This window comes from Canis lupus, chromosome 8 (assembly GCF_003254725.2).
Source record: "Canis lupus dingo isolate Sandy chromosome 8, ASM325472v2, whole genome shotgun sequence".
In the NCBI taxonomy this organism is placed as follows: domain Eukaryota; kingdom Metazoa; phylum Chordata; class Mammalia; order Carnivora; family Canidae; genus Canis; species Canis lupus.
In genome coordinates, this window is record NC_064250.1 from 24,362,505 (window position 1) to 24,389,178 (window position 26,674).

General features: G+C 35.5%; 1 protein-coding gene and 1 long non-coding RNA gene across 6 annotated transcripts in view; one reads left to right on the forward strand and one right to left on the reverse strand.

The window, feature by feature from the left end:
* Window positions 1-1,032, forward strand: part of LOC112656947 (uncharacterized) — a 29,566-nt gene extending 28,534 nt beyond the window's left edge. For all 3 annotated transcript variants that reach the window (XR_003134751.3, XR_007412295.1, XR_004817750.2), the window contains one exon: window positions 290-1,032. This is a non-coding gene — a long non-coding RNA (uncharacterized LOC112656947). The remainder of the gene's footprint in view (window positions 1-289) is intronic.
* MDGA2 (MAM domain containing glycosylphosphatidylinositol anchor 2) overlaps window positions 1-26,674 on the reverse strand; it is a 791,718-nt gene that overhangs the window by 486,186 nt on the left and 278,858 nt on the right. The window lies entirely within an intron of this gene.

Here is a 26,674-nt window from a genome sequence, read left to right on the forward strand (position 1 = left end):
ACGTATGAGGGGATCTATTGTTTTTCTTCTAGAGTCTACAATCTAAATATATGCTAATATCATGCTTCATTTTAAAGATGGTAAGTAATACAACTCAATTTTTACAATGTGCACATTTTATGTGCTTCTGGAAGAGCCGCTGTTCACACTACATTCTCACTGCCTATCCTCCTGGAACAAAGTGGCAACTGTGAATTCATTGGTCTATCTGAAAGAACCCTGTCCTCAATGTGTATGTATGCAGCTGGTTTTGATATTTTTAAATTTGTCCTTGTTTTTATTCTTCCAGGTATCAGATGTGATTGATAGCAAGCAATCATCAAAGAAGAAGCCTGGCACAAAATATGTTACTGGAGTCATTTCCCATTATAAATATATGACAAAAACTACAAGTATACAACTCCAGTGTTTTTGAAATAGAAGTTAAGGATTTGTTTAGGACCTGCTGCCCCATTAACCAACTCAGATTGTGAAGAATAGAAGTGTTTTGGAGCATGCTGTGTCCTCCAAAAAAAGAAGATAAGAATTATGGCAACATGGGTAACTCACGTTTTGGATAAAGTAAACAGAGGAGGTGTTACACACTTCTTTATTTTTGGTTTTGATCTTAATTGCTTGCTTGATAAATACCACATATGTGATAGCCCATTAAACTAATCAATACTTTTAAAATGGTGTATATTATTTAAACTAGAGGAAAAATTCACAAGACTAAGGGAAGAGATCAGGTATCATCTGGAAGAGACTAGGCATTAAAAACAATAAGGAGAGAGAGATGGATTCTGCTGAGAACCAGAATGGATGGAATGCAGGAAACAGATTTTTTTTTTTTTAAGAAGAGAGAAAGATATATACATATTCTTTGGGAAACTTCCCATTTTAATATTGGCAACTGATGCAAAAATGTTTGAGACACTTTATACACAAGTATTCAGTACTCTAAGCCACTCACATGTGCAGGTGGGCAATAGTCCACAGACCCCCAGCTGTGCCTTCAATTATAAATAAAAGACATCATTCTTATGTCTGCAACTGTCTTCTCTGTCATTTGGTTGTTTCTTGATTTTTTTTTTTAAGATTTTATTTATTTATTCATGAGAGACAGAGAGAGAGAGAGGCAGAGACACAGGCAGAGGGAGAAGCAGGCTCCGTGAAAGGGAGCCTGACATGGGACTCGATCCCAGGTCTCCAGGATCACACCTTGAGCTGCAGGCGGCGCTAAACCACTGCGCCACCAGGGCGGCCCTGTTTCTTGATTCTTAAGGTAACTTTCTCCATTTCAGATCTCTAGGTTTCAGATTATCTTCCAGTAACAAACCTCCACAATCTGTTGTGGGTTGGTTGGTTGATTTTCACTTTGAGTTAACAAATTATGTAACTGGATCAAACCATTCTTCACATGATTTACAGTCTAAGGTAAGCAAAATTTTGCTGTTGTTATTGGATTCAAGGTGACTCAGTTATTATTTCTCGCACTCTTTATTCCATGTAAGACCTTCCTAAAGTCAAACTGTGCAGCATCGCTAGACTAGCACTTGCATCCCATGGGGGTTTTATTTTCTTAAATATGGCTTATTTTGAAAGGAAGGAAGGAAGGAAGGAAGGAAGGAAGGAAGGAAGGAAGGAGAGAGGGGAGGGAGGAAAAGAGGAAGAGAAAAAAGAAGAGAATAAGAACATAGGTGAGGGTGCCAATCTGCTTAGAAGAAGGCTCCAGTGAACCTTCTATACATAGTTCTTGACATAGAAAAATAGGTGCTTCCGTACAAGCTGCTCAAGGTTGATGGTCTTCAAAACATCCCGATAATGAACATAGTGCTTGTCTATAAGATTCATGGGTGGTTTCTTTTCTTCCAGATACAAAAGTAGAGGTGTTTATAGTCACTCAATAGGTTCTTTTTTTTTTTGTGACCTCTAAGAAATTTCAAAAACTATACAAGTCATGAATACTGGATTGTACATTCTTAAATTATCACAGTAAAAATGCTGGGTGTTAACAATTATGAACTAATTGCTGCTAGTGACAATGTACAACCTGTTGTCAAGGGAGAGTCAGAAACAAATATCAAATCAAGAATCACAGAAGTCTAGCAATCATCGCATAATGAGAAAACTGAAGCAAAGAAAATTAAGTGATTTGCCCAAAGTCACTCCTTTGGACTTGACAGTATAGGCTTTAAAAGTTCAAAATGCTAAATAGGAGGTGAAAGAATTTCTCTATATTTACAATGAGAAGAAAAAAACAAATACTTTTAATGCACAAATCAAATGTTTCAATACTATTCAAACTGCTATTTTTCTATTTTATTTTCTTGAAATAGCTGCCAGGAAACCACTTGGACCAGAAATACTAAGGCAGAGCAATTTGAAAGGAAGAATAGTAAAATGAATATATCCACATCTATATGTATATTTCATTAATAGTGATTTTAAATGGGTTCAATTTCGCTCATTTTTACAAGTTACAGGTTACCTAATCAAAATTTTAATTTACATCAGGTACCTTATACGTCAATTTGATTTATTTTTACAAACCTAGATTTAAATTTATATACACTTTGGGAATCACTATTATTCTTCTATTGTTTGTGATACATTAGTCTACAACGCAATTTCTACTCGAAGCATTAACTGCCATAGTTTCAGGTATGTGACTATGCTTTAAATAACTGGAATATACAATGAAATACAGAGAAAGAAGGATATATCTTTCAAACAGTATTTACGTGACATGCCTCATAATTCAACACAACGTCAAAGGGAATAATCCACACACATTTGGTAAATTTTAAATTGGAAAAGCAGAACTCTGATAGTGAAATGCAGTTATGCTTTTGAAAAGGGTGTTTAAATGTGCCATGTGTGTTTCTCCATCTACGACAAGATATAATCAGAATAACTTGTATTCCCAGGTCAAGTTCAGTCTTGACATTAGGCAGAGAACCAAATCATAATGATTCATACTTCACTGCAGCTACCAGAAAAAAATCAAAGATATGATACTTAGATCCAAAAACCTATGTAAATGATTTCTCAAATAATTCTGTAGAATGTATTTCCTCTGTGACACTTAAAATATATAGGAGTGAAATGTGGAAACAACTCAAATAGTTCTACTGGACATTTTCCAGATTTCTTTCCTATCTAAATTCCTATCTTTCAAAAAGAAAAGAAAGACAGAAAGGCAGGTTTTATGAAAGAATTATATATTTATGGACTATGTAACCTCTCTGCATATATTTGTGAGTTTTAGACCTATATTTGGCCATTATTACTGAACTTTAGACTGGGCTAATTTTAGAGGATTTTTTTAAACAACTTTATCAAGATATAATTGATATACAAAGAAATGTACATATTTAATGTGTACAATTTGATGAATCTGGAAAAATGCAAATATCCATGATGTCATCACTACAATTCAGAGAATAGACATATCCAACACCTCCAGAGTTTCCTTATGTCCCTTTGTTTTTTTGGTGCGCATATGGTAAGACCACTTAACATTTGATGTCTTCTTTTTTTTTAATTTTTTATTTATTTATGATAGTCACACAGAGAGAGAGGCAGAGACACAGGCAGAGGGATAAGCAGGCTCCGTGCAACGGGAGCCTGACGTGGGATTCGATCCCGGGTCTCCAGGATCCTGGGCCAAAGGCAGGCGCCAAACTGCTGCGCCACCCAGGGATCCCCATTTGATGTCTTCTTATACCATATTATGAAGTGTATAATACTGTATTGTTAACTATAGTCAACAGAACTAGAACTTATCCATATAGCAGAACTGACACTTTATACACACAGAACAATGACCCTCCATTTCCCTTCTGCCACCATATGATCCAGCAGTCCCACTTCTGGATATATATCCCAAAGAACTGAAATCAGATCTCAAAGAGAAATCTGCATTCCCATGTTCACTGCAGCAATATTCACAACAGCCAAGATATGGAAACAACCAAAGTGTCTACCAACAAATGAATGAATAAACAAAATGTGGTATATACACATTATGAAATACTATTTAGCCTTTAAAAAATGGATATACCAGTAGGACATTATACTGAGTGAAATAAGCCAATCACAGAAGGACAAATACAGTGTGATTTCACTTACACGGGATATCTAAAACAGTCGAATTCACAAAAGCAGAAAATACAATGGTGGTTGACAGGGAGGAGAGAAGGTGAGGAAGGGCAGAAAGGGGCCTCAAAAATGTGCCAACCTTGTTTTTATTGATGTTTAAAAATCCAATTCTTGGGGCACCTGGGTGGCTCAGTGGTTGAGAGTCTACCTTCGGCTCAGGTCATAATCTGCGGCCCTTGATTGGGTACCACATCAGGCTCCCCTGCAGGGAGTCTGCTTCTCCCTCTGCCTATGTCTCTGTCTCTCTCTCTCTGTCTCTCATGAATAAATAAATGAAATCTTTTAAAACTCCAATTCTTCTTAATGCAGGATAAGTTTACTAATCAAAGTTTTCTTTTTATAATGAAAGTTTTGTGAATTGCTGTACCAGTCCATGGAAAATTTCATTAAAGATCAATGACAAAAAGTTATGTTATTTTAAAGATGAACATACATAGCTGCATTACTTATATAAATTCTTTTAAAAATTAAAAAGCAACTGTTTCCAACATTAAAAGAAATCATATTTTATGAAAAAACACTCTTCTTATAAGATGACATAATTCTTCAATCAAATACTCAGATTAGAAAGAAAATGTAATTTTCTGTATTTAGCCCTGAGCAGCTTGGTGTGAAGCATGGAAGAAAAATCAACAGAAAAATTACTCTATATGTCATTATGCCAAGAAATGAAAAGGCGCTAAAATAAAATTTATACTGTAGAAATTAAAATTTAATCTACTCATATACTGTTTATTTTATAAACAGAGATATCTAAAAAAAGTTATTCCACAAAAATGTTCCTCTTGATAAACACACACACACCTTGTAAACTCTCTTATGTTCTCATCTCATACCTCAAGCAAACATATTTCCTCACTTTTCTCAAATCACTTGACATTATTCTGGGTTATTTTAATACTTTTCTGGGAGTCTCCTTAACACTGCTTGATTTTTGCTAACAAATTAGTCTATTAGGATAATAAGAGGGAGATGTTTATTAGAGTATTTGATAATAGGATTAATAAAGACCATTAATAAGTGCTTTATTTTGTATATACTTAGTAACTGGATCAATGACACCACTAATGATTAATTTTCCACTAATGATTAATTCTGTCCATTAGTGAACTTTAATTTCCAACTCTCATTTAGTATAAAGAGATATTTTGGCATAAAGAAGTCAAACAATTTAACTAAGGAGACACAGATAATGGAATAAGAGGAAATAAAATCCAGTTGTTCTCATGACTAGTCATAAAATCTTCTACGTCTTCTGCACATAATTAAGTTTGCCTATGCCCATTTAGGTCATCCCATAAATCCTAGATTTAAGTCAAAACTCCTCCAATAACTCTCTGTTGATTCTCTACAAGCTGGTTATATTCACTAAGCCTCAGTTTTCTCATTTGGAAGGCTGAAGCATAGACAACTCTGAAGTCTTCCATAAACTCTCACATTCAGTTAATCGGTGATTAGATGGTATTCAGTAATTGGCCAAGTAACCACATAGGCCTTACTCCAGTCAATCTTGGCAGCTGCATGTAAGCACACATTATCAAAATTCAGACATGTGACCCTGTCAAGAAAAAGAACAGCATATGTCTTACAATGTAGAAGAGAGGGAAGTTTGGTCCTCACCAAGTCATATGCAAAGAAAAAGGTGTAAAGTACTTTAAAGGAATCCAAGACTGAATACAAAGCCAGTTCAACACTAATGTAAAATTTCTTTCGAAAAACATTGTGAGGTTGCCTAGCTGGCTCAGTTGGTAGAACATGTGACTCTTGATCTTGGGCTTATAAGGCTTATAAATTCAAACCCCCCATTGAGTTTAGAGATTTAAAAGAAAAAAAAACTTAAAAAAAGAAAAACATTGTCAGTCTTAAATTTGAAGTCAAAATTAAATTAAAAACCAATTTAAGAAGTTAAAGTTCTAAAATCAATAAAAGACTTATCAGACTCAACACACAAAAAACAAATAATCCAGTTAAGAAATGAGAAGACACAAACAGACATTTTCCCAAAGAAGGCATACATATTGCCAACAAATACATCACTATAATTAGGGAAATACAAACCAAAACTACAATGAGATACACCCTCATACCTATCAGAATGTCTAGGTAACAAAGATGTGGAGAAAGGGGAACCCTCTTATACTGTTGGTGGGAATGACAACTGGTGCAGCCACCCTGGAAAACAGTATGGAGTTTCCTCAAAAAGTTAAAAATAGAATTACCCTACAACTCAGCAATTGTGCTATTGGCATTTGCCCCAAAGACATAAAAATACAAGGATGTCTGGGTGGCTCAGCGGTTGAGAGTCTGCCTTTGACTCAGGGAGTGATCGAGGTCCAGGGATTAAGTCCTGCATTGGGCTACCTGCAAGGAGCCTGCTTCTCCCTCTGCCTATGTCTCTGCCTCTCTGTCTATCTCATGAATAAATAAATATATTTTTAAAAGATTTTATTTATTTATTCATGAGAGACACAGAGAAAGAGAGAGAGAGAAAGGCAGAGACACAGACAGAGGGAGAAGCAGTCTCCATGCAGGGAGCCTGATGTGGGACTCGATCCTGGGTCTCTAGGATCACACTCTGGGCAGAAGGCGGCACTAAACCACTGAGCCACCAGGGCTGCCCAAAATAATAAAATTTTAAAAAATACATAAATATTGATTCGAAGGGATACATGCACCCCAATGTTTATAGCAGCATTACCAACAATAGCCAAATGAAAAGAGCCTAAATGTCCATCAATTGATGACCAGATAATGAAGAGGTGATGTGCATGTGTATACACATATAAACGCACACATGCACACTGATGCATACAATGAAACATTACTCAGCCATCAGAAAGAATGAAATCTTGCCATTTGCAACCACATGGATGAAGCTAGAGTGTAAGTGAAATAAGTCAGTCAAAGATTTCACTCATATGTGGAATTTAGATGCCAAACAGATGAACACAGGAGAAAGGAGGAAAAAAAGGAGAAGGAGGCAGGGGCGCCTGGGTGGCTCAGTTGGTTAAGTGCTCTACTCTTGATTTTGGCTCAGGTCATGATCTCAGAGTCTTGAGATCAAGCTCTGTGCAGGGCTCATGCTCAGCTTGGAGCCTGCTTAAGATTCTCTTTCACCCTCTTCCTCTGCCTCTACTCAATACCCCCCACCTCAAACAAAGAGAGAATGGCAAACCAAGAAACAGACTCTAAATAATAAAGAACAAACTCAGGGTTGATGGAGGGTAGGTGAGTGGGGAATGGGCTAAATGAGTGACGGTATTAAGAAGGGAAGGGCACTTGCTATGTGGAGCACTGAGTGTTATATATAAGTGATGAATCACTAAATTCTACTCCTGAAACCAGTATTACACTGTATGTTAACTAACTAGAATTTAAATAAAAACTTGATAGCAACAAACAAAAAAAAGAAGATAAAGTGTCACAAAGTATCATAATAGTAAAGGATTCATTTTTTTCCAAGAATTTTAAATTTAGTTACATTCTAATATATAACCATAGCAGATAATTCAAACAGAATAAGATTTGTGCTTTATCTCCAAGGTATAGCAAATATCAAAATCCTTTATTTTGAAAAAAAAAATCCTTTATTTTGGCTATGATGTCTTGATCACTAGAATCCAATGATCTAACAATTTTTATTTCAACAATATGAATTTTTGATTTAGTGATATAACACAGAATTAGCTTTTAGAGTTACTGAATTTAATTATAGTTTTTCTATCAATGATAAATCAAATGACAAAAATAACCTTTCTCCTTCATTTCTCCCAATCTCCATCCTCAACCTTGATGTTCACACATACACAAATCCAATAATTCACTATTATATAACCTAAAAAAGTGATTTCACAGATATAATCATTCCAAATCTATTTAAGAAGCAAAATGTGTTAATGTTTATATTCAGTTCTGTTGGGGCACCTGGTGGCTCAGTGGTTGAGCCTTTAACTGGATAGCCTTTGTCTCAGATCCTGATCCCTGAGTCCTGGGATCGAGTCCTACATCAGGCTCCCTGCAGGAAGCCTGCTTCTCCCTCTGCCTATGTCTCTGCCTCCCTCTCTATGTCTCTCATGAATAAATAAATAAAATCTTCAAAAAATATATTCAATTCTGTTTTGATCTGACAAATGAATGAGAAGAGTATCCTAAGCCCACATTTTAAAATATTCATTATATTAGTTGTAATAGTTTGTATGTGAAAGGATTTCTCAGTTCCAGGTTAACAAATAATTAAAATTTCTGGATTCCTGTGTAGGTTAAGTTATGGTTAAGATATTCCCTCTAGCAATATGCTGGTGTTCAGAATTTGAGGGAATCACAGCTCTCAACTGGGATGATAATAACAACCTAAAAATAAGTCCATAATGGAGTTATGACTCATCACACTCAAAAGGTGATACCTAGAACTGTTTGAAATCTTCAGGTGACATATAAAAACAAAGCAAAAATCTTCCTGTTTTTTTGAGGGAAAGCTCTATAGTACAGACTCACTGGAGAAAAGGGGAAAAATATAAAAATCATGTAGATTTGAGATATAGCAAGCAGAGATTTTCAAACTCTGGGTCAAACGAATTTGGCTCATCCATGATAAAACACAAATTATGCATTCTAAAAATCCTTTTAGTAGGAAATCTGCATCTAAAGTGGATTGAATCTGTTTTGTTTAATGTCATTTTTAAAATGCAAGGAGTAAGGTAGCATGGTTGTAAGTTCAAATTTTATTTACTACTTAATCACAGGAAAGTCACTGAAAAAAAAAAAAAAGAAAGTCACTGAACATCCCTACGTATCACGTTTCTGCTTTAGTGGGGAAATAGTGATACCTTATAGAATAGTTAATAGGATTAATGAGATAATCCCTTCGAACTGCATACCATGAATAGTGGCTATATTTTCAGGTTTACTTAAATACATTACTCAATATTTTTCATTATCTCAATGTTTAAAAACAAATGAAAATTATGTTTATTTGAATTGTTTATATTTTGCTAATTCTGTAAACATTGTACTAGTGTCTTCCATGGCATATTTTGAGGGTCAGAAAAATTCAGGCTGTGGCATGATTGATCATTCAAGTAGAATCAAAGGCAAGGGATTGTGAGTGCTCAGAAAGCTAGTCTGATGTGGTGAAAGGATTCCTACAGGGAGAGTCAAGAACTGATCTGACAGCAGTGAGTGAGCAATATCCATTAAATAAGCACTTAAAATCTTTAACACTTGGTTTTCCGACATAGAAGACTGTTAGGAATGTTGGGCTCCATAATTGCCAAAATTGATCACATTTAGCTTTAAAATTGGATGTTTTTAAAGGAAGTATCAAATTATTATTGTCATATATTATTATATTTACTATAAACCAAATAGCATGCCCTTTATGTATCTTGCCTCATTTAATGTCATTAATTCAAAGCTATTACTGAACATCCATCATGTGTGAACTCCTTACTCTTTATAATAGTGAGGGGCAGCAGTGAAAAAGCAGACAATATCCTTGCCCTCATAACTCCTACACTGTAGTTGCAGAGACAGACATCTTAAACAAACTAACAAATAAATAAAATATCTGCTATATGATTTGGTGATGATCCATACTGTGAAAGGCAAAAAAAAAAAGAAAAGCATATCAGGAGGTTCCGGGATTACAATTTTAAATAGAGTGATCATGGAAGACTCTCCTGAAGAGAAGATATTTGAACTTAGTCTTAATGTAGATGAAAGAGTACACCACATGGGTATGTAGGGGAAGAGCGTACAGGCTGCAGAAACAGCAATGCAAAAACCCTGAGGTGGAGAGTGTTTATAGAATGAGGCCAGCTGAGAGGAGAGTAATATCAAATGAAGCCAACAGTTATGGGAGATCAGGTCACTTAGGACTCTCTGCTAACCACATTGACTCTGCACACGATGGGAAACCATCAGTCATTAAATAATTTTAAACAGTGGGATGATGTAATACACACACGTAACACACATTATATATGCATCATTACATATGATTCACACACGCAAGATCACTTTGGCTGCTCTGTTGAAAATAGACTGGAGGGGGACAAAACTTGAGGCAGGAAGACCAATTAGGATGCTGTCAGTTTTATCCAGACAAGACATGATAGTGGATGTATAGGTTGAATATAGAGTATAAGCAAGAGGAGTAGACAGCTATTTGTGGGGCTCAGTGAAAAATGAAAATGTAAGGTCTTTGTTGAAAAAAAAAATTGAAGCATTTTAATACAGTGATATCAGAACACTAAACCAAGCACAGAGACTTTCTGAGCATGGAGCCTGGTGTGACTGCACAGGTTAACAGTCTCAGAGAATTCAAGGATAACGCCAAGGTTTCTACCTGAACAATGAAGTTTTGGAGTTTCCATTAATACCGATAAGAAAAAGTGTAGGAGAGGAAGGTTCAGGGTAAGGGGAAAGGTCGGTAAGTATGCATCAGCATTGATGTGATGTCTTTTGGAGTTCACAGAGAGATGCCAAGGAAGTAGCTAGATCTATGGTTCAGGGGTTCCAAGAGAAGTCTAGGCTGAAGAAATGTGTTTAGATGTTTGTTATTCATGTATCAATTCTCTTTAGACCTGGAGTGCATGCAGACAGAGGAGGGAAGAGGTCAGAGGATTGCATCCTGGGTAAATGAGGGGGCATCACTAAAGTAGGCATATATTGGAAGAAGGACAGAAGGGAGAGAGGGAGGAAAGGAAGCAAAAGTAAAGAAGAAATAAAGGAAAAAATAATAATAAAGAGCAGTACTGAAGAAACACAGACTCATGGGTTCTGGAGGTCAAGTGAACAAGAACCAGAGAGAAGCCAATGATTGACTTGATGATATTAAGTGATTCTCATAAATTAATAAAATGATGACTAAAAATTTACCTTTACATTTAACATGGAAGTCATAACTGACCTCAACAGAATAATGTTAGTGGAGAGGGATAAAGCCTGGCCGTGGTGATTTTGAGAAAGAAAGGAATGAGAGAAATTAACATCAGCAACTACAGAGCTGCTCAAGAATTTAGCTGAGTAGAGAAACAGAAAATGGAGAGTGGGAACAAGGAGAATATGGTAGAAAAGGTATCACTGAGAAGAAGAAATAATTGCATGCTCATAAAAATCCTTTGACGTTGGCATTATTTTTCCTATCTGACAAAGTTTAAGTAACATGGTCCAAATTACAAAACCAGTAAGTTGAAACAGTATCTAACCACAAATTATTTTATTTAAATTAAATTGCCACTTTGAAGGGCACGTGGGTTGGCTCAGTCAGTTAAGCGTCCATCCTTTGGTTTCTGCTCTGGTCATGATCTCAGGGTTGTGAGATTGAGCCCCACATGGGGCACTGCTTTCATCATGGAGACTGCTTGAGATTTTCTCTCTCCCGCTGCCCCTCCCCCCTGCCAAAATAAATAATTACAATCTTTAAAAAATAAAAATAAAAAAGCAAAGTGCTACATTGAATCACCACCTTAGATAAATTATTTAGAGTCTTAGCATGTGAGGATTTGAGGAGAGAGTTTTAATGTTAATGCAATAGCTTAAAAATGGTAGATGCTTGGGGTGCCTGGGTGGCTCTGCCTTCAGCTTCAGTGATGATCCCAGGGTCCTGATCCAGCCCCACATCCAACTCCCTGCTTCTTCCTCTCCCTCTGCTCCCCCTGCTTGTGTTCTCTTGCTCACTCTGTCAAATAAAAATCTTTAAAACGGTAGGTACTTAAGAACTCAGTTTAAATGTCACACCTTAAAGAAGAGTAGGCCCTCTCAAAACTCCACCACATCATAGACTACACTTCTGTAGCAGTACTGGAGAAAATGTACAGCTATTTCACTTCTTTATTTTTTGCTTATTTACTTAGTTTCCCAAATATAAATGAATTCAGGAATCTTTTCAGACCTGCTCATATTTTTTTTTCACAGTACCTAGCACGATGCTTATGCTAGTATATACTCAGTAAACATTCACTGAATGAATAACTAATGACTTTTCTTTATTCACTCCAGACACAGTCATGCCAATATAGAGAAAAGGAATACATACCTATCTTATCTTTAGCAGAAAAAATAATTACAAATTTTTATTAGTTCTCTTCTAAAATCTGATTTCATTTATATTTCAAACAATAATACTAGTTGTGAATGTGACATTACATTAAATTATAGTGATAATGTTTTTATACAAACTGTTATTATTCACTCAGCTTCTCAAAAAAATAACCAGTGAAATAAAGTAAAAGTACAAAAAAAATGAAAAATGTTTGAAATGTCAATAGAATATGTTAAATTAAGACATGCAGACATTAAAATTAGTTCATTTTTCTAGAACTTCAGTAATGATAACACTTTAAACAATATTACATATACAGCCACAATAAGAATTATTCACAGGAATTTACTTATGAAGCATCTGCCCAAAGAATTATATTAGCTCCAAACAATAAACAATTAATTTTGCTGTTCATCGTTCTCTTGCCCACATTCTCCACCTATAGTATTTACAACATAGAGAGTCTTCAGTTAGAACATGGTTTGGGTTCCACTGACAAACCAAAAAACAAAGGCTCACATCATGAGAAAAAGAAGAAAAGTAGGTACCAGCTTGCCTTATTGGCCATGTTTCCTTCTGACCAATGTGGACATAAATCTGCTTATAAATTGAAGTTCCCATCTATCTGACTAAGTTGACAAGAATAACAACCTCTCATGCCAATTAAATTAAGTAAAAAAGAGATAGAAAAATATGTAAAGAAAATAATGGGAAAGAGGAGTGATACTTTTAAATTTCTCAACATATGAGCCCTAGCAACTGATAATACAATACTGTTTACTGGGGAAGGAGCTGCAAAAATAAAATTGAGAAAAATCATAAAGAACTTTGATGAGGTAGGAAAAAATAATAAAAAGGAAAGGGGGGCAAGAAACTGCACATGTTGGCGAGGATGTGGAAAAAAGAAATCCTCATGTGCTGTTGGTGGGAATGCAAAATGGTGCAGCCACTGTTTTCCATAGTATGGAGGATCCTCAAAAATTAAAAAGAGAACTACCCTATGATCCAGTAATTGCATTACTGGGTATTTACTCAAAGAATATGAAAACAATAATTCAAAAGGATATATGCATCTCTATGTTTATATCAGCATTATTTACAATTGCAAAGATATGGAGGCAGCCCAAATGCCTGACTCATGAATGGATAAGAAAATGTGGAGTATACAATGGAATATTATTTGGCCATAAAAAAGAATGAAATCCTGCCATTTGCAACACCATAGATGGAGCTAGAGAGTATAATGTTGTGCGAAATCAGTCAATCAGAGAAAGATAAATACCATATGATTTCAGTAAAACTTTTTCTCCCATGTTCACAAAACAAATGAACAAGGGGAACAAAAAAGAGACAAACCAAAAAAAAAAAAAAAAAGACTCTTAACTATACAGAACAAACTGATGGTTACCAGTGGGGAGAAAGATGGAGAGGATGGGTGAAGTAGTGATGGGCATTAAGGAGGACACTTGTGATGAGCACCGGGTGATGTATAGAAATACTGAATCACCATCTTGTATACCTGAAACTAATATAACACTGCATCTTAACTATACTGGATTTAAAATTTAAAAATAAAAAATAAAACAGCTGGGAAATAGTAAAAAAAAAAAAAAAGAAACAAAAGGAGAAAATAAATTGTTCATACGGTAGCCATTGCCTAGGTACCATCAATAATTTTCCCCCAATGTCATAATCTATGATATCGAACACTGTAGATTTAGGATTACACAGTATTCAATAGCACATGATCAGATTTCACATATTATTGTATGATTATACTTTGGGAGATATCAAGAAATATGTCACTATATTCCCCATTATTTGAAATAAGCTGATCTATAAACATTCATTTTTAAAATGTCTCAGACCCCATGATACAATTTTTTAAATTATATACACACCCAGAACTCTATACTGTAGTTTCTATTACATAGTCTGATTTTTCCTTTGGGAGTTGCTTAAATAATTTTATGGTGTAACAGAACAATTTTGTTCTTAAAGTATCTTAAAATAATCTGTATATTTACTTTATTCTTCCAAATAATCTAGGAGAGACAAGCCAAGTTTTCAGTAACTGTTATACCCTAATGGTGCATTTGTTCCTTTTAATTAGCATGTCATCAAACTAGATCATGAGGACCAGAGTAAATTAGATTTTATTGTATTTCACTTGGTCTGCTTTAAACAGGCAGTTTGTTTAAGTATATGGAAATAATTTTATTGTTTAGATAGAATATATCAAATACAGTTTCTGAAGAACTCTCTTACGAGCTTGATGGCATCAGAGGAAGGAACATGTTGCTAAAAAGACAAAAGGTATATCTGAATAGAGTCACTAGTAATATATATGTAAGTGAACTACAACATCTTCGTGTGTGTGTGTGTGTGTTCCAGATATTCAATTCTGAGCATAAAAGAATGATCACACTCTCAATGATTTATGCAAATTTATAGTGCAATTAAATAAGAATAAAATTTGTTAAGTGCTTCAGAGCTTGTAAAGCTTTCAAGCACTGCAAGGGAGATGGATTTGACATATTTATTAGATTTTGGTTTTAAGAAAATAGCAAAAATCTTGGTTACATCCTAAACAGCTTATGCACATCTATAGACTCTGATAGTAGTGGTGTTAGCTATCATTCAGAAATCCACTGACTCATGCTCAAAGCTGAAAATGAAAAGCTGTCCTCTTTGCGTTAGCAGATTGGTTTTGCTCTACAGTAGTATGATGTTACTAAAGCTCCAGTTCTTTGTTTTCTGAGAGTCATAAATATTAGTCTCTGTCTTTAAAAGGGCACATCATTAACCCAGTTGTATGCTGGAATTAACAACATAAGGCAGTGGTCACATAACACCTAAACAAAGAACCAAGTCTAGGAAAATGTTCAAACCAGTTGGTGAACAGGAGTGGCCATTTTGGTCAATCTGTTGAGTCAAGAGTCCCTGTGGAGGTGCAGTTGTAGGTTCATGCATACCTCAAAATTCTACCTACAACAGGACAGTTTCTTTGTGCAGAAACAAAAGATATCTATTGACTCAAATAAGGGCATTTCATAGAAGCATTGCAATTTGAAAGACATAGGCTTTTTGATCTATGGTATACTATGATTGATATCCTTAACTCTGAAACATTTCCAAATATATGAAGCCCAAAAGTAAGCATTTTATTCCTGAAACTGGGTGTTAGGCAATATTAGGAGAAGCACTGTTGTTCATATATGTACAGTCCTTTATGACTGGCTCACAAAATTCTAAATTAATTAACACAGCCATTACCTTCACTAGGAGGTGCATATTCTGAAAATTTCTATAAGTCTATTAGGTATTTTAGGGGAAAAATCGTGATCATGTCTAGTTTATTCTGGTTGAAACTAATCACTGGTAATAAACATATCTTTGGGGGCACCTGGGTGGCTTAGTGATTGAGTGTCTGCCTTAGGCTCAAGTTGTGATCTCTAGATCCTGGGATCAAGTCCCTCCTCAGGCTCCCCACAGGGAGCCTGCTTCTCCCTCTGCTTATGTCTCTGCCTCTCTCTCTCTCTCTGTCTCTCATGAGTAAGTAAATAAAATCTCAAAAAAAAAACAAAAAACACCATATCTTTTATAGGGACAGTCCATTTAAAATAGGCTATAATGTCTTCTTTTGTTATCATCCAGTTCATGGGTATGTATAGCATCTTTAGGGGTTGTAACAGAATGAGAGAACTGGCATGAGTAGTAAGAAAATGAATCACTATTTGGGGGATAGTTTTTATTTTAGTATTTTTATTAGATATCAAATAAGTTAATATTATTAAAGGAGATTTCATGTTTCTCATAAAGAGGGGACATAAGTTAATAAAAGTTTGGAAATAGTATACATTAAAACTTTTATAACTGAGAAAACAAGATTATGAGACTAATTTACATTTACACAACCAGATGTACATGTACATAAATAATAATAAGTTTGTATACACATAGATGTTTTCCCTACTGATGCCTACTATGTAAATCAAATACCATGATTTATATAGTAATAATGGAATTCATCAAACATATGCCTTCCAAAAATGGGCAGTTAATGAATTGCTTTTGATTTTAGAATTTTATTAGGAGAAAATAAAGATATTATTGCAGTGACACTGGCTGGCCACTTGTGGAGGTTTTCAGAGACAATCTGGACAGGATACTCATAGCTTAGGGTCCTCAGTTTCATAGATTTCATGATTTTGTCACATAACCAGAGATCAAGCAGGGTATACTTAATTGGAAGCATTTTGGGTAACCAAACTCTAAAGACACTCATCATGAACCAAGGTATAAATATATTTCCTACTTATTAATGTATTATGAGAAATATGAGTGTCAAACGAACTAAATACTCATTATATATACTTGATCAGAATGGTCTTTCCCGTTGAGTAAACCAATATGGGGTATAAAAAATATCCAGAGTACTGACTTTAATCATGATTTCAGGACCCAAGGTAATTAGATAACATCAGTAGTTAGTACTATCTAGTTATGCCATTTTGTGGAATTCATTTTAATCACAGGGATATAACCTTCCAGGAGGGTTTCTAATAGTAATGGCATTTTCATTTTTTAGCACTAGAATCCAACCAATAATTCATCTCAAAATTGCCTTACAAAATCTTACTGATCTCCTTGAGTTTGTGAACTTAACCTTTATAAGAGAGAAAGTCAAGAGGATAAGCTAATTGTTTGCTGCCATTCTTTGATGCTATAGCATAGCAGATGTTAATTACAGCCTTCTTTTCTGATAAATCTGGACTTAGTCTTAGACTCTCTCACAGTAGCAAGGAATCTCTATCATTTGATTATAAACGTCATTTTGAAATTTAATTGTCATCCCAGAGTTAGAGTTCAGTTTCAGATGCATTATGTATTCAAACACCCAAGATTCAATGGCATGGAATCCTCCGAGTTTGTGGTATGTTGTTTCTGTGATTACAGACCCATCATTCACAGAATATTGATTCCTCTTATACACATAGTTGTTCTCACCCTCTATATTTAATACTCTGTAACTTCATTTTCAATGAATGTCTTATCTTCAAATTTGGGGGGCAGCTGACTGTTGCTTTCTATGTACTTAGTACCATCTGCTATCACATAATCTTGCACTTCCTCCCACGTTGATCTTATTCTAAATTTTCCTTTTAAGGAACATCGCGATTTAATGATCTGCAAAGGAACAGTTGAATTCTGCATAATAGGTTGGACTGGGGAACTATCTTTAAGGAAATACAAGTGAAGTTTCACTTGTATAGTATCTACCATAAAAAAAATCCAAAGTTTCTGAGCTTTTTGATACAATAGTATATGGCCAAATAAGCCTTTTCCTTAAATGTCATGGAGTCATTAATGCTATTTTTTTCAACACTGGTAATCATGAAATGGAAAATAAATCATATTAAAAGTATAAGAAATATCTGTTCCTTGATATGTAATTTTTTACTTTGGAGTAAATCATAAGTCAAGTTTTTGTTTGTTTTGTTTTGTTGTTTTGTCATTTTTTGTTTTGGGGTGGGTTTTTTTTTTTTTTTTGTATCACAAAAATGCAACAAATATACTCAATTCTCTGGGAAAGTCTGAAAAAGGGAAGATACCTCAGTGCAAATAAGGTTAGTTTTGATAATGCATATTTCATTACCTTAGGATATACCTGACAAATCAGCCTTACCTTAAGAGTTTTAAAATTTTATCTCAGCAAGCTTTGATGTTTCCCTGGGGAAAAGTGTTAACTTGTTTCTTCTCTTTCCCCAGAAGTAAGGGACTTTTCTTGTGTAGTTATTCTTTGGGCAGCACTGTGTAGAAGATGGAGAGCTGAAGTGGACAGAACAGCATGGAGGCCCTGCAGGAGAGGCTGGGACTAGGATCAGGACCTGGTTTAGTTAGAGATTCATAAGAACACTCTGAGTTCCCACCTAGAGATTTTACTTATTTAAATTTGCTGACAGTTCATGAAAATGTATGCCTAGCTCAGATAAAACATTTTAATTTAATTTAATTTTTTATTTACACATGACAGACACAGAGAGACAGACAGATACATAGGCAGAGGGAGAAGCAGACTGCCCGTGAGGAGCCCCATGTTGCAACCAATCCAGGATGCCAGGATCATGCCAGGATCACACCCTGAGCCGAAGGCAGATGCTCAACCACTGAGCCACCCAGGTGCCCCATCAGACAAAATATTTTATATGTGTATTTCTGTGTGGAATGAATAATAATTAATAGCTTTCTACAGATGAGGAAAATGAGGCTCATAGCTGGTGAGTAGGGGAGCTCAATACAAACCTTTGTATTTCAAGTTCAAATTCTTACATTCTCTGGTGCCTCTTACTGAATAACCCAGAATTAGAAACAGGTACTCCTTTCAGATTACTGTTTTGTTTTCATCTGAAGATGAAGCTGGTGATGGTTTTCCTCTCAAGAGAGCATTACCTATTTTACTAGGAAAAAGTCTATCAAAGGACAGAACATGTGGAGTCTTGTGACAGTATTGACATGGAGAAAGGGAGCAATGTTTTTCAGGAGGGCCTGCAGTTTGGAGAATGGTCACTTGATTGAGGCTATCCTCCTTCGAGGAGCTAAAAGTTCCTAAACCTAAGCATGAAGTAGTTTATGAGCAGAGCAAAAGGGCAGCCTAAGAGACTGTGAAAAGGGGTTTGGATTCAGGTGGCCAGAAAGGAGCCACTCACAACAGTACTAGTAAGGTCATTTCCATATTGTACTTCTATTATCCATTAAAAATTCCTGAAAGATTTAAAGGCTATTTTCTGCTGTTGTGGGGGGGGGGGGAGGATTTTTTTTCATACTTGATATAGATTAGTAAAAGCCACATCCTTTCCTCTGAAGTCAGAGTAGCTGGAGCAAGAAAAGCTCAGTTTGGCAGAACACTCCCTCAGGGGAGCCTGCCACAGAGTGGGAAAAGCAGGCAGCTTGGCTAGCAGGTGAAGGACAGATCTGAAGGGATCCTTAACTGAACTGAAAGGTCACATCTCAGGGAACAGGTGCTCAAGATATTGTGGATGGATTAATGAAATAACTGAGGTTACTCTGACAAGGACTATTTCTGATAATCCTTCTGGTAACATCTTAGGATACTAAAAGGAGACATGGTCTAATTCTTAAGGGACAGACTAATGAATCCTGGGCACTGCATTACATCAGGAAGGCAATGTCACCTAAATTATGAGTAGCCATATATTATTAGCCAAAGAGACGTGAATTTGTGATGAAATGAATTTGCGTCCACATTTCAAAGGAAGGCATAACCTTGAGCAAAAAATCCCAACTCTAAAACCCAAATAATACATCCATTCTATCAACATCAGTGGATTTCACTTATCAGTCTCATCTAGAAACCACCATTCCTATTCTTTTCTCCTTTGTGTCATTTTGCTCCTAATGTTTTCACGACGATTTCTTTTTAGTTTTATCTGGAATTGATATGGCATTATTAACTGCCACAGAATGAAAATAGTTTCTATAACAAAGAAGGCAGACCCTAAGGAACAAAAATGCCATTTTCACTCCTTATCTAACTATAATGACACAACAGCAAAGTTGTTTCTCTTCCTAAAAAAAAAAGTTTTGCATTTAGGTTATGATAATTTCATATTGTTTTGCTAATTGATTTGTTAAAGCTTTCTCTAGTGCTTTGTGTCTTTATTTTTGTTTTACCCCCTGTGTATTGAAGTATTGCAGAATTATATGACTTGTATGCATTTTAAAATGCATTAAAATGGTTATAATAATATGCAATAATTTAGAATAAAATAGCCATATGCATTTAAAAATTCAACAAACTTTTTCAGTATTCAACTCAACAGTGGAATCCACTACTTTACAACCTGACTCTTGGAGAAATCAGAAGAGTGTGTACCTCTGCACTTGTTGAATTAACTAAACTGTCATTGCTAGCCTCCCTGAGTGCCAACAGCTGATTATTATTTACCACACAATCATGCTCAACCACAATTGTTTCCCTCATGTTCTTCCCAATCTCCTTCTGCCTTCTTTATCCTTGGCATTTATCAAAAACATTTCTTCAGAGGAGTAAGAAAATTCTTTATTTCATAAAGAGGAAAGCATTTTTAGTTTTGGCATGAGCATAAGCCAAGTATTTTTCACAATGCCATATTGTCAGGACAAATGTTTTGCCTCTCACCCTACTGTTAAAGATTAGCGAGGATGGGGCCTATGACATTATTTTGTGTAAAGAACCTCCCCTCAATAATACAAGAACAATCAGTCTTGATGCAATGTTTTGCCTAGCAAAACCACAGCCAATTATGAAATAGTTTATTCTTCCTTTAAACAGTAGTTGGTATCCTAGAAAGATGACTGAAGAGTGAGCCACTCTCTTTCTCTTTTAATTCTATTATCAAAGTCCTAGTCAATATGAGGGAACATTTTTCAAGGTATATGATGTCTAATATCAACAAACTATATACAGTCTGGTATAAAACAGGAAAATACAAATATTTTTGTACCACTTTTTAAAAAACAAATTATCTCCTTGGCTCCTTGAGAGCAGATAATTTCTATGAAACTTCTTAATTTTTCTGCAGCATATAAGATTATTATTCTGTACAGAAGGAGTTCAGTATCTACTAACCTATATAAACATATGCATTATTTCAGTTTGTCGCTTATTTTTATATGTAACTTCACATCTAGTGGGATACTTCTATTAATAAAGCATTTTATTTAATGTCTTAAGGGGTTTATGTAAGTTAGATGGTAGTTAAGACAATGAACTAATGGTCATGAGTTAAATATGAAAAATACTTTCCCCCAAACCAGCAAAATAGCATAATTTGAAATATTTATTATATTACCATGGAATTGCAATTTAATGTAAGACTATGGAAAAGGTGTGTCAGTGTGATATATGCAGTATCAATGAATTGGTAACCGTTATTTCATAACAACTTATAAAAAAACTCACAGGAGAAATAGAGAAATGAAAGTAGAAATGTCTTAACATATCTGATCCTAAAATTCAACCTAATGTTTTATAAACAAAAATGAAAATTAAATGTCTACATTTCTTTCCTTTGGGAATTTACAACCTTTTCTAAAAGAGTTCAAAACCAATGAAAAAAGGAAGCAAGTTCTATTTAATACTTATTTTTAGCGAGGACTTGGCAAAACCAGATGCCAGGAGTAGTTCTACTGTTCTGAATACTAAATATTCAACAGATGGCTCTCCTTCAATTTCATCCAATCTGGAAATGCCCCAACAGGAAACAAAGATGGTCTTCAGACTGTCCCTTTTCTATTAAAATATACTTCCCACACGTGCTATGAATAGGAAGGTGAGAATTACAACCTCAGTCTATAAAACAATAAGTTTAAGGACTGAATCAATAGTCATTATGCAAATAAAAATCTCCCCAAACAACAGCTTACATTATCCCTTTGCAAGTGAAGTATCACAAGGATAAAAGATTTTTAAAAATCTCAAAGATGTTTTTGAATTCCCACTTCTAGTAATTTCTGGATGACAACTCTCAACTATATAGTACCTTTACAACTTACAAATGTAAATCCACCCCACCCATCCACCACCATCTCCCAACAAATAGAGTTACTTGGTTAAACTGTAAAACCATAGAGATCTGGCAATTTCCACAGCATGAGAATTCTTCCACTGTAAGACTACAGATGAATTACAATGAGGCTCAAAGAATAGTCATAAATTAGCTAACCCAAATACTAGATGTTTTATATTCTGCAGAAGTGAAGTGTGTGTTGTCTGTCTTCTTCTCAATATAAACAAATACATTTGCATATAGTTAACTTAGTAAGTTGAAAGTCATTCTATTCGAATAGTTAAGCTGACATCTATTAGAGAACAACTGGCAAGTAACATGGGAAACATTCAATAAATGGTAACTATTACTCTTATTTTAATGTTACCAGTAATCAGTTGGCCCCACTAGTTTTGTGCATCATATAAATCTGTCTAAAGGAACAATGTATTCAACTTTTGTACTTTCAGAATTTCAGCCAGTGTGATACAGCAAAACAACACTAAACCAGAAGTCTGGAGTTCTAATTCTTCTTCTTTTATTAAATCCCTTTCTTTTCGACCTTAGGCAAGACAGTGAACATTTTAAAAGTCTAAGTCCTCGTGTAAAACAGCAGTCTTTCCTATTCAGAAAGCTGTTTTTAAGAATGCATGTTATAAGGTATATAAAACACTTTACATATGACACATGAATCCTCCCACTGGATTATGACACATAGCTTATTTTTATGAATTCATTCAAAAAATATTTATTAAGCACTTATTGTGCCTGGCACGGTTCTAAGTGCTGGGAATTTAATGGTGAATGAAAATGACATACTTTCCACCCTCACAAGGCTTATAATCCATAAAGAATCAATTCAAATAAGATAAACACCAAAAATAGGCAATTATAAAGCAGTATTGCTATGTCTTTGAGCAGTTTTCCATGTCTTTGAGCCCAAGGAAGGCTGAGAAGAAATTAATGTCTGAGAATGGAATGATGAGCCTGGTGGAGGGAGAAGTGGGTTGGGGGAGTGCACCACAAGCAGAGAGAACATTCAATATAAAAGGCCCAGAGTGAGCATAAGACTATACACTTGAGGAACTGAGATGTCTGCACAGTGGGTTCTGAAGTGTAGAGAGAAGAAATGGGGAGTTATCAGAAATAAGCAGGCAGCCACCGAAACAGAGCACAGTGGCCATAATAAAAAGTTTGGCCTTTGTTTTAAGAGCAATGAATTTTAAGGTTATAAGTGACAGAGTCAGATTTTCAAGTTTAAGACTCATTCTGAGAGCAAGTGTAGGTAATAAGTTAAGCCAGTAAGAGTGAAGGTCAGGACACTATTTAAGAGTATGGCAACAGGGGTCCCTGACTGGTTCAGTCAGTAAAGCATGTGACTCTTGATTGTGATGTTGCAAGTTTGAGTCCCATGTTGGGTGTTGAGATTATTTAAAAATAAAAGTAAAAAAAAAGAAAGAAAAGAAACTATGGGAATAACTCCAGTAAGAAATGAGGGTGGTAGGTATTAGAGAAAAAAAGCAGAAAAAGTAGCAGTGTGAATTCATAAAAGGGACAAATATTAACAGATGTTTAAATGATGGTAGTATTAAAGAACCTACATTATTATTTATTATGAGTAGGAAAGGACATAAGGGATGGGAAGAATCAGTTATGAGTCAAATGGACAAACGATCCCAGGGTGTCTGGCTTAGACTATTAGGTGGATGGTGTTGTCATTCACTCACTGAGACAGAGAACAGAAGAGGAAATACAGGCTTGGTGAAGATTATATGTTCAAATTTCAATATCTTGCATTTAAGATGCATATAGCCCCTCAACCTGAAGCACAGGCTAGAGATTTGGACTGAAGATAGAGACTGAAAATCATCAGCATACAGTGGAAGTTAGTCATGGGAATTTAACGAATGGTTCATTGACAGTATATGAAGCAAAGGAAAAAAGTGTTAAAGACATCATTATGAATAGCATCAACATGTATAGAATGGGCAAAGGAAAGAGTCCACAAAATGAGAAGAAATAGTCTGATACATAGGCATATAATGAGGAAAGTGTGATGTTATGGAATCCAAGATAAAAGAAAATGTTCAACAGTATCCAATGCTAGGAAGAGATCAAGTAAAATAAGAATTAAGAAAGGTCCCCCCCCCCCAAAAAAAAAAGAAAAAAAAAGAAAGGTCCCTAGGAAAAAGGCAAGAGTGGAGATTTAGGTGAAGACATGAACTGATGAGGGTTGAGTAGGGACTCAGAGGTAAGAAAATAAAGTTAGAACGTAAACATACTTTGAATAAGCCTGGCTGTGATGGGAGAGAAAAACTGTGCTCTTATTGTTGTAGGAATATTTGGGATTAAAGGAAATCATTTTATTGCTGTGTGTGTGTTTGTGGGGGTTTAAGACAGGACTATCCCTCAGCATGTTTAAGTGATAATTAGGGAAATAGGAGAATGAAAGGTCCAAGATAATTTCTTGAGAGAGTTCCCTGGAGAAAGAGAGAAAGGATAAAATCCATAGTACAGCTGATGGATTTGATTTAGAAAGTAATAGAACACTTCCTCAACTCTAACAGAACGGGAGGGAGGTGGGGGGAGGGAAAAAGAGCACAGAAACAAAAATCTTTGTAGATATGGTGGCATGAACTTAATGATAGAGTAAGAAACTAGTTTGCAAGCAGAGAAAAGTTGAAGAAGTTTGAAAAAGCTCCCAAGAAGAAAGAGAGAAAATCACTGAGAAATACAAAAGAATTCCTATGTACTGAGAATTTGGTTGAGATTGAACAAGTGGAGAAAATAAACTCATACAGAAATCAGATTTTTTGTATACTAGACTCCCACTGGTTATATACAGAACTAATGGTGTAAAAGTGAAGAAACTAAGTTCTTGAATTGATCTAAGGTTCAGGTATCGACAAGCAGCTGTGACAGTAGAATCCTTAACATGTTTAGATGTTTTTAATAGGAAATGGAGCTGAAAGTATTCCAAGAGCCTACCTGAAGTGACAGACCAAGACATCTAAAGAGGACAGGGAGAGAAGGAATACCAGGAGAGGGCCATAAGAGCACAGTAAGGTATACTGGAGCTGGGTTGACAAAGACATGAGTTCAAAGCCTCCTTGTCACTTTCCAATTGTTGGACCTGCAAGAGTGGACTAACACTTCTGTAAATTCTCTGGTGTGAAAAATGGGACGGATAATTCTTATCTAATAAGGTGGTTATGAGATTAAGTAAGATAACATGTAATTTATGGGAAAATGCCCCTACAGTTTTGCAACACAGGGATTAGGTAAGAGTTATGTGCTTGACATACAACAAACATTCAACAAAGATTACCATCATTACTGCTGCTGACAAAGTCAATACCATCATAAATGTCCCAATGAAAAGGAAGTTTTTAATAGAAACCATGTAATAAGTATCTCCAAATGCCAACTAGTTAAGTGAACATAAGCTTCCCTCCTTAGAAAAACATATGTAACCATTCAGTGAAATTATGCTATCTCCTCAAAATAATAGACTTTTCTTGTTTGGCTTCAACATTATTTTAGAAGAATGTCATGACTTGATTGTTGGTTTATTTTTATTTTTTAAGAAGATTTTATTTATTTATTCATGAGAGATACAGAGAGAGAGAGAGAGGCAGAGACACAGGCAGAGTGAGAAGCAAGCTCCATGCAGGGAGTCCGACATGGGACTTGATTCTGGGACTCTAGGATCACGCCCTGGGCCGAAGGCAGGCACTAAACCACTGAGCCACCCAGGGATCCCCGGTTTCTTTTTTAATTATTTTTTTAATAACATGAATTGCAGAATAAAATATACTGACTTTAGTCAGTTGAAAGTGGTGAGAGCATAATGATAAAATTGCAATGTCTGCATTCTGAGAGAAAGGAAAAAGCACTAATAGCCACATTCTCATCAATGGCCATGACAGGGGGGAGGGAGGGAGGGTAGAATTTCAGCATGAGCATGGTCTTACAGACTGAACTATAATTTAACAATGACAAAAGCAATCCCATTTGGGGGACGAGGACAATTGGCATTTTTCACTGCTTTTGTGAAAATGCAGGTATAGAAGGCAAAGCCAACTAGTCAGGGCTACAGTGCCTGGGTTGGAGACCAGATGCTGCAAAGGCTGGAGGATAGCTGTCTTTTGAAAACAGTGGTATCAGAGAAGACTATTAGATTTTTCTTAGAACATAAGTGAAGTTCTCTCAACAACCATCTTCTACTAGGTGCAAAGGGATGCCTTCCAGACCTAGGAAATCTTAAGGTAAAGAAGTCTTCTTTTACTTTCAGTGATTCTAGAGAGTAACCAAACATGTTCATCTTTCATCACATCAACAATAGCCAGTTCAGGATTTGTGGTACCAAAGGTTTACAAAATAAAAGAGATCCCTCTTTATGAAAATATATAAAAATATATGTGTCAAATATGGTACATGGTATTTTAAAAAGACTCAAGCAAGTGAGCAGATTTGTATTAAACGATATTAGCATCAAAGTAAGACTCTCTGTCACCCTATCTGCTAATTATGATGATCAGATGATCTATATGAAAGCATTTGGCAAGAGAAATGCCTATACAAAGGCATGATTTTAACTCAGGAAAATGTACACATCTGACCTTTGACATGTTATCTACCTAAACAAAAGTAATTTTTTGAAAGATTTTATTTATTTATTTATGAGAGACACAGAGAGGCAGAGACATAGGCAGAAGGAGAAGCAGGCTCCTCACAGGGTGCCTGATGCAGGACTCGATCCCCAGATTGGGATCACACCCTGAGCCAAAGGCAAACACTCAACCACTGAACCACCTAGGTGTCCCCAAAAGTCATTTTTAACAAACATTTTAATAGCCCACTTCTGAGGAAGAGCTCCTGCAAAAAACTGCAAGTAACCCATGTGGCATAATTCGAGATCAGAGAATGCCACCAT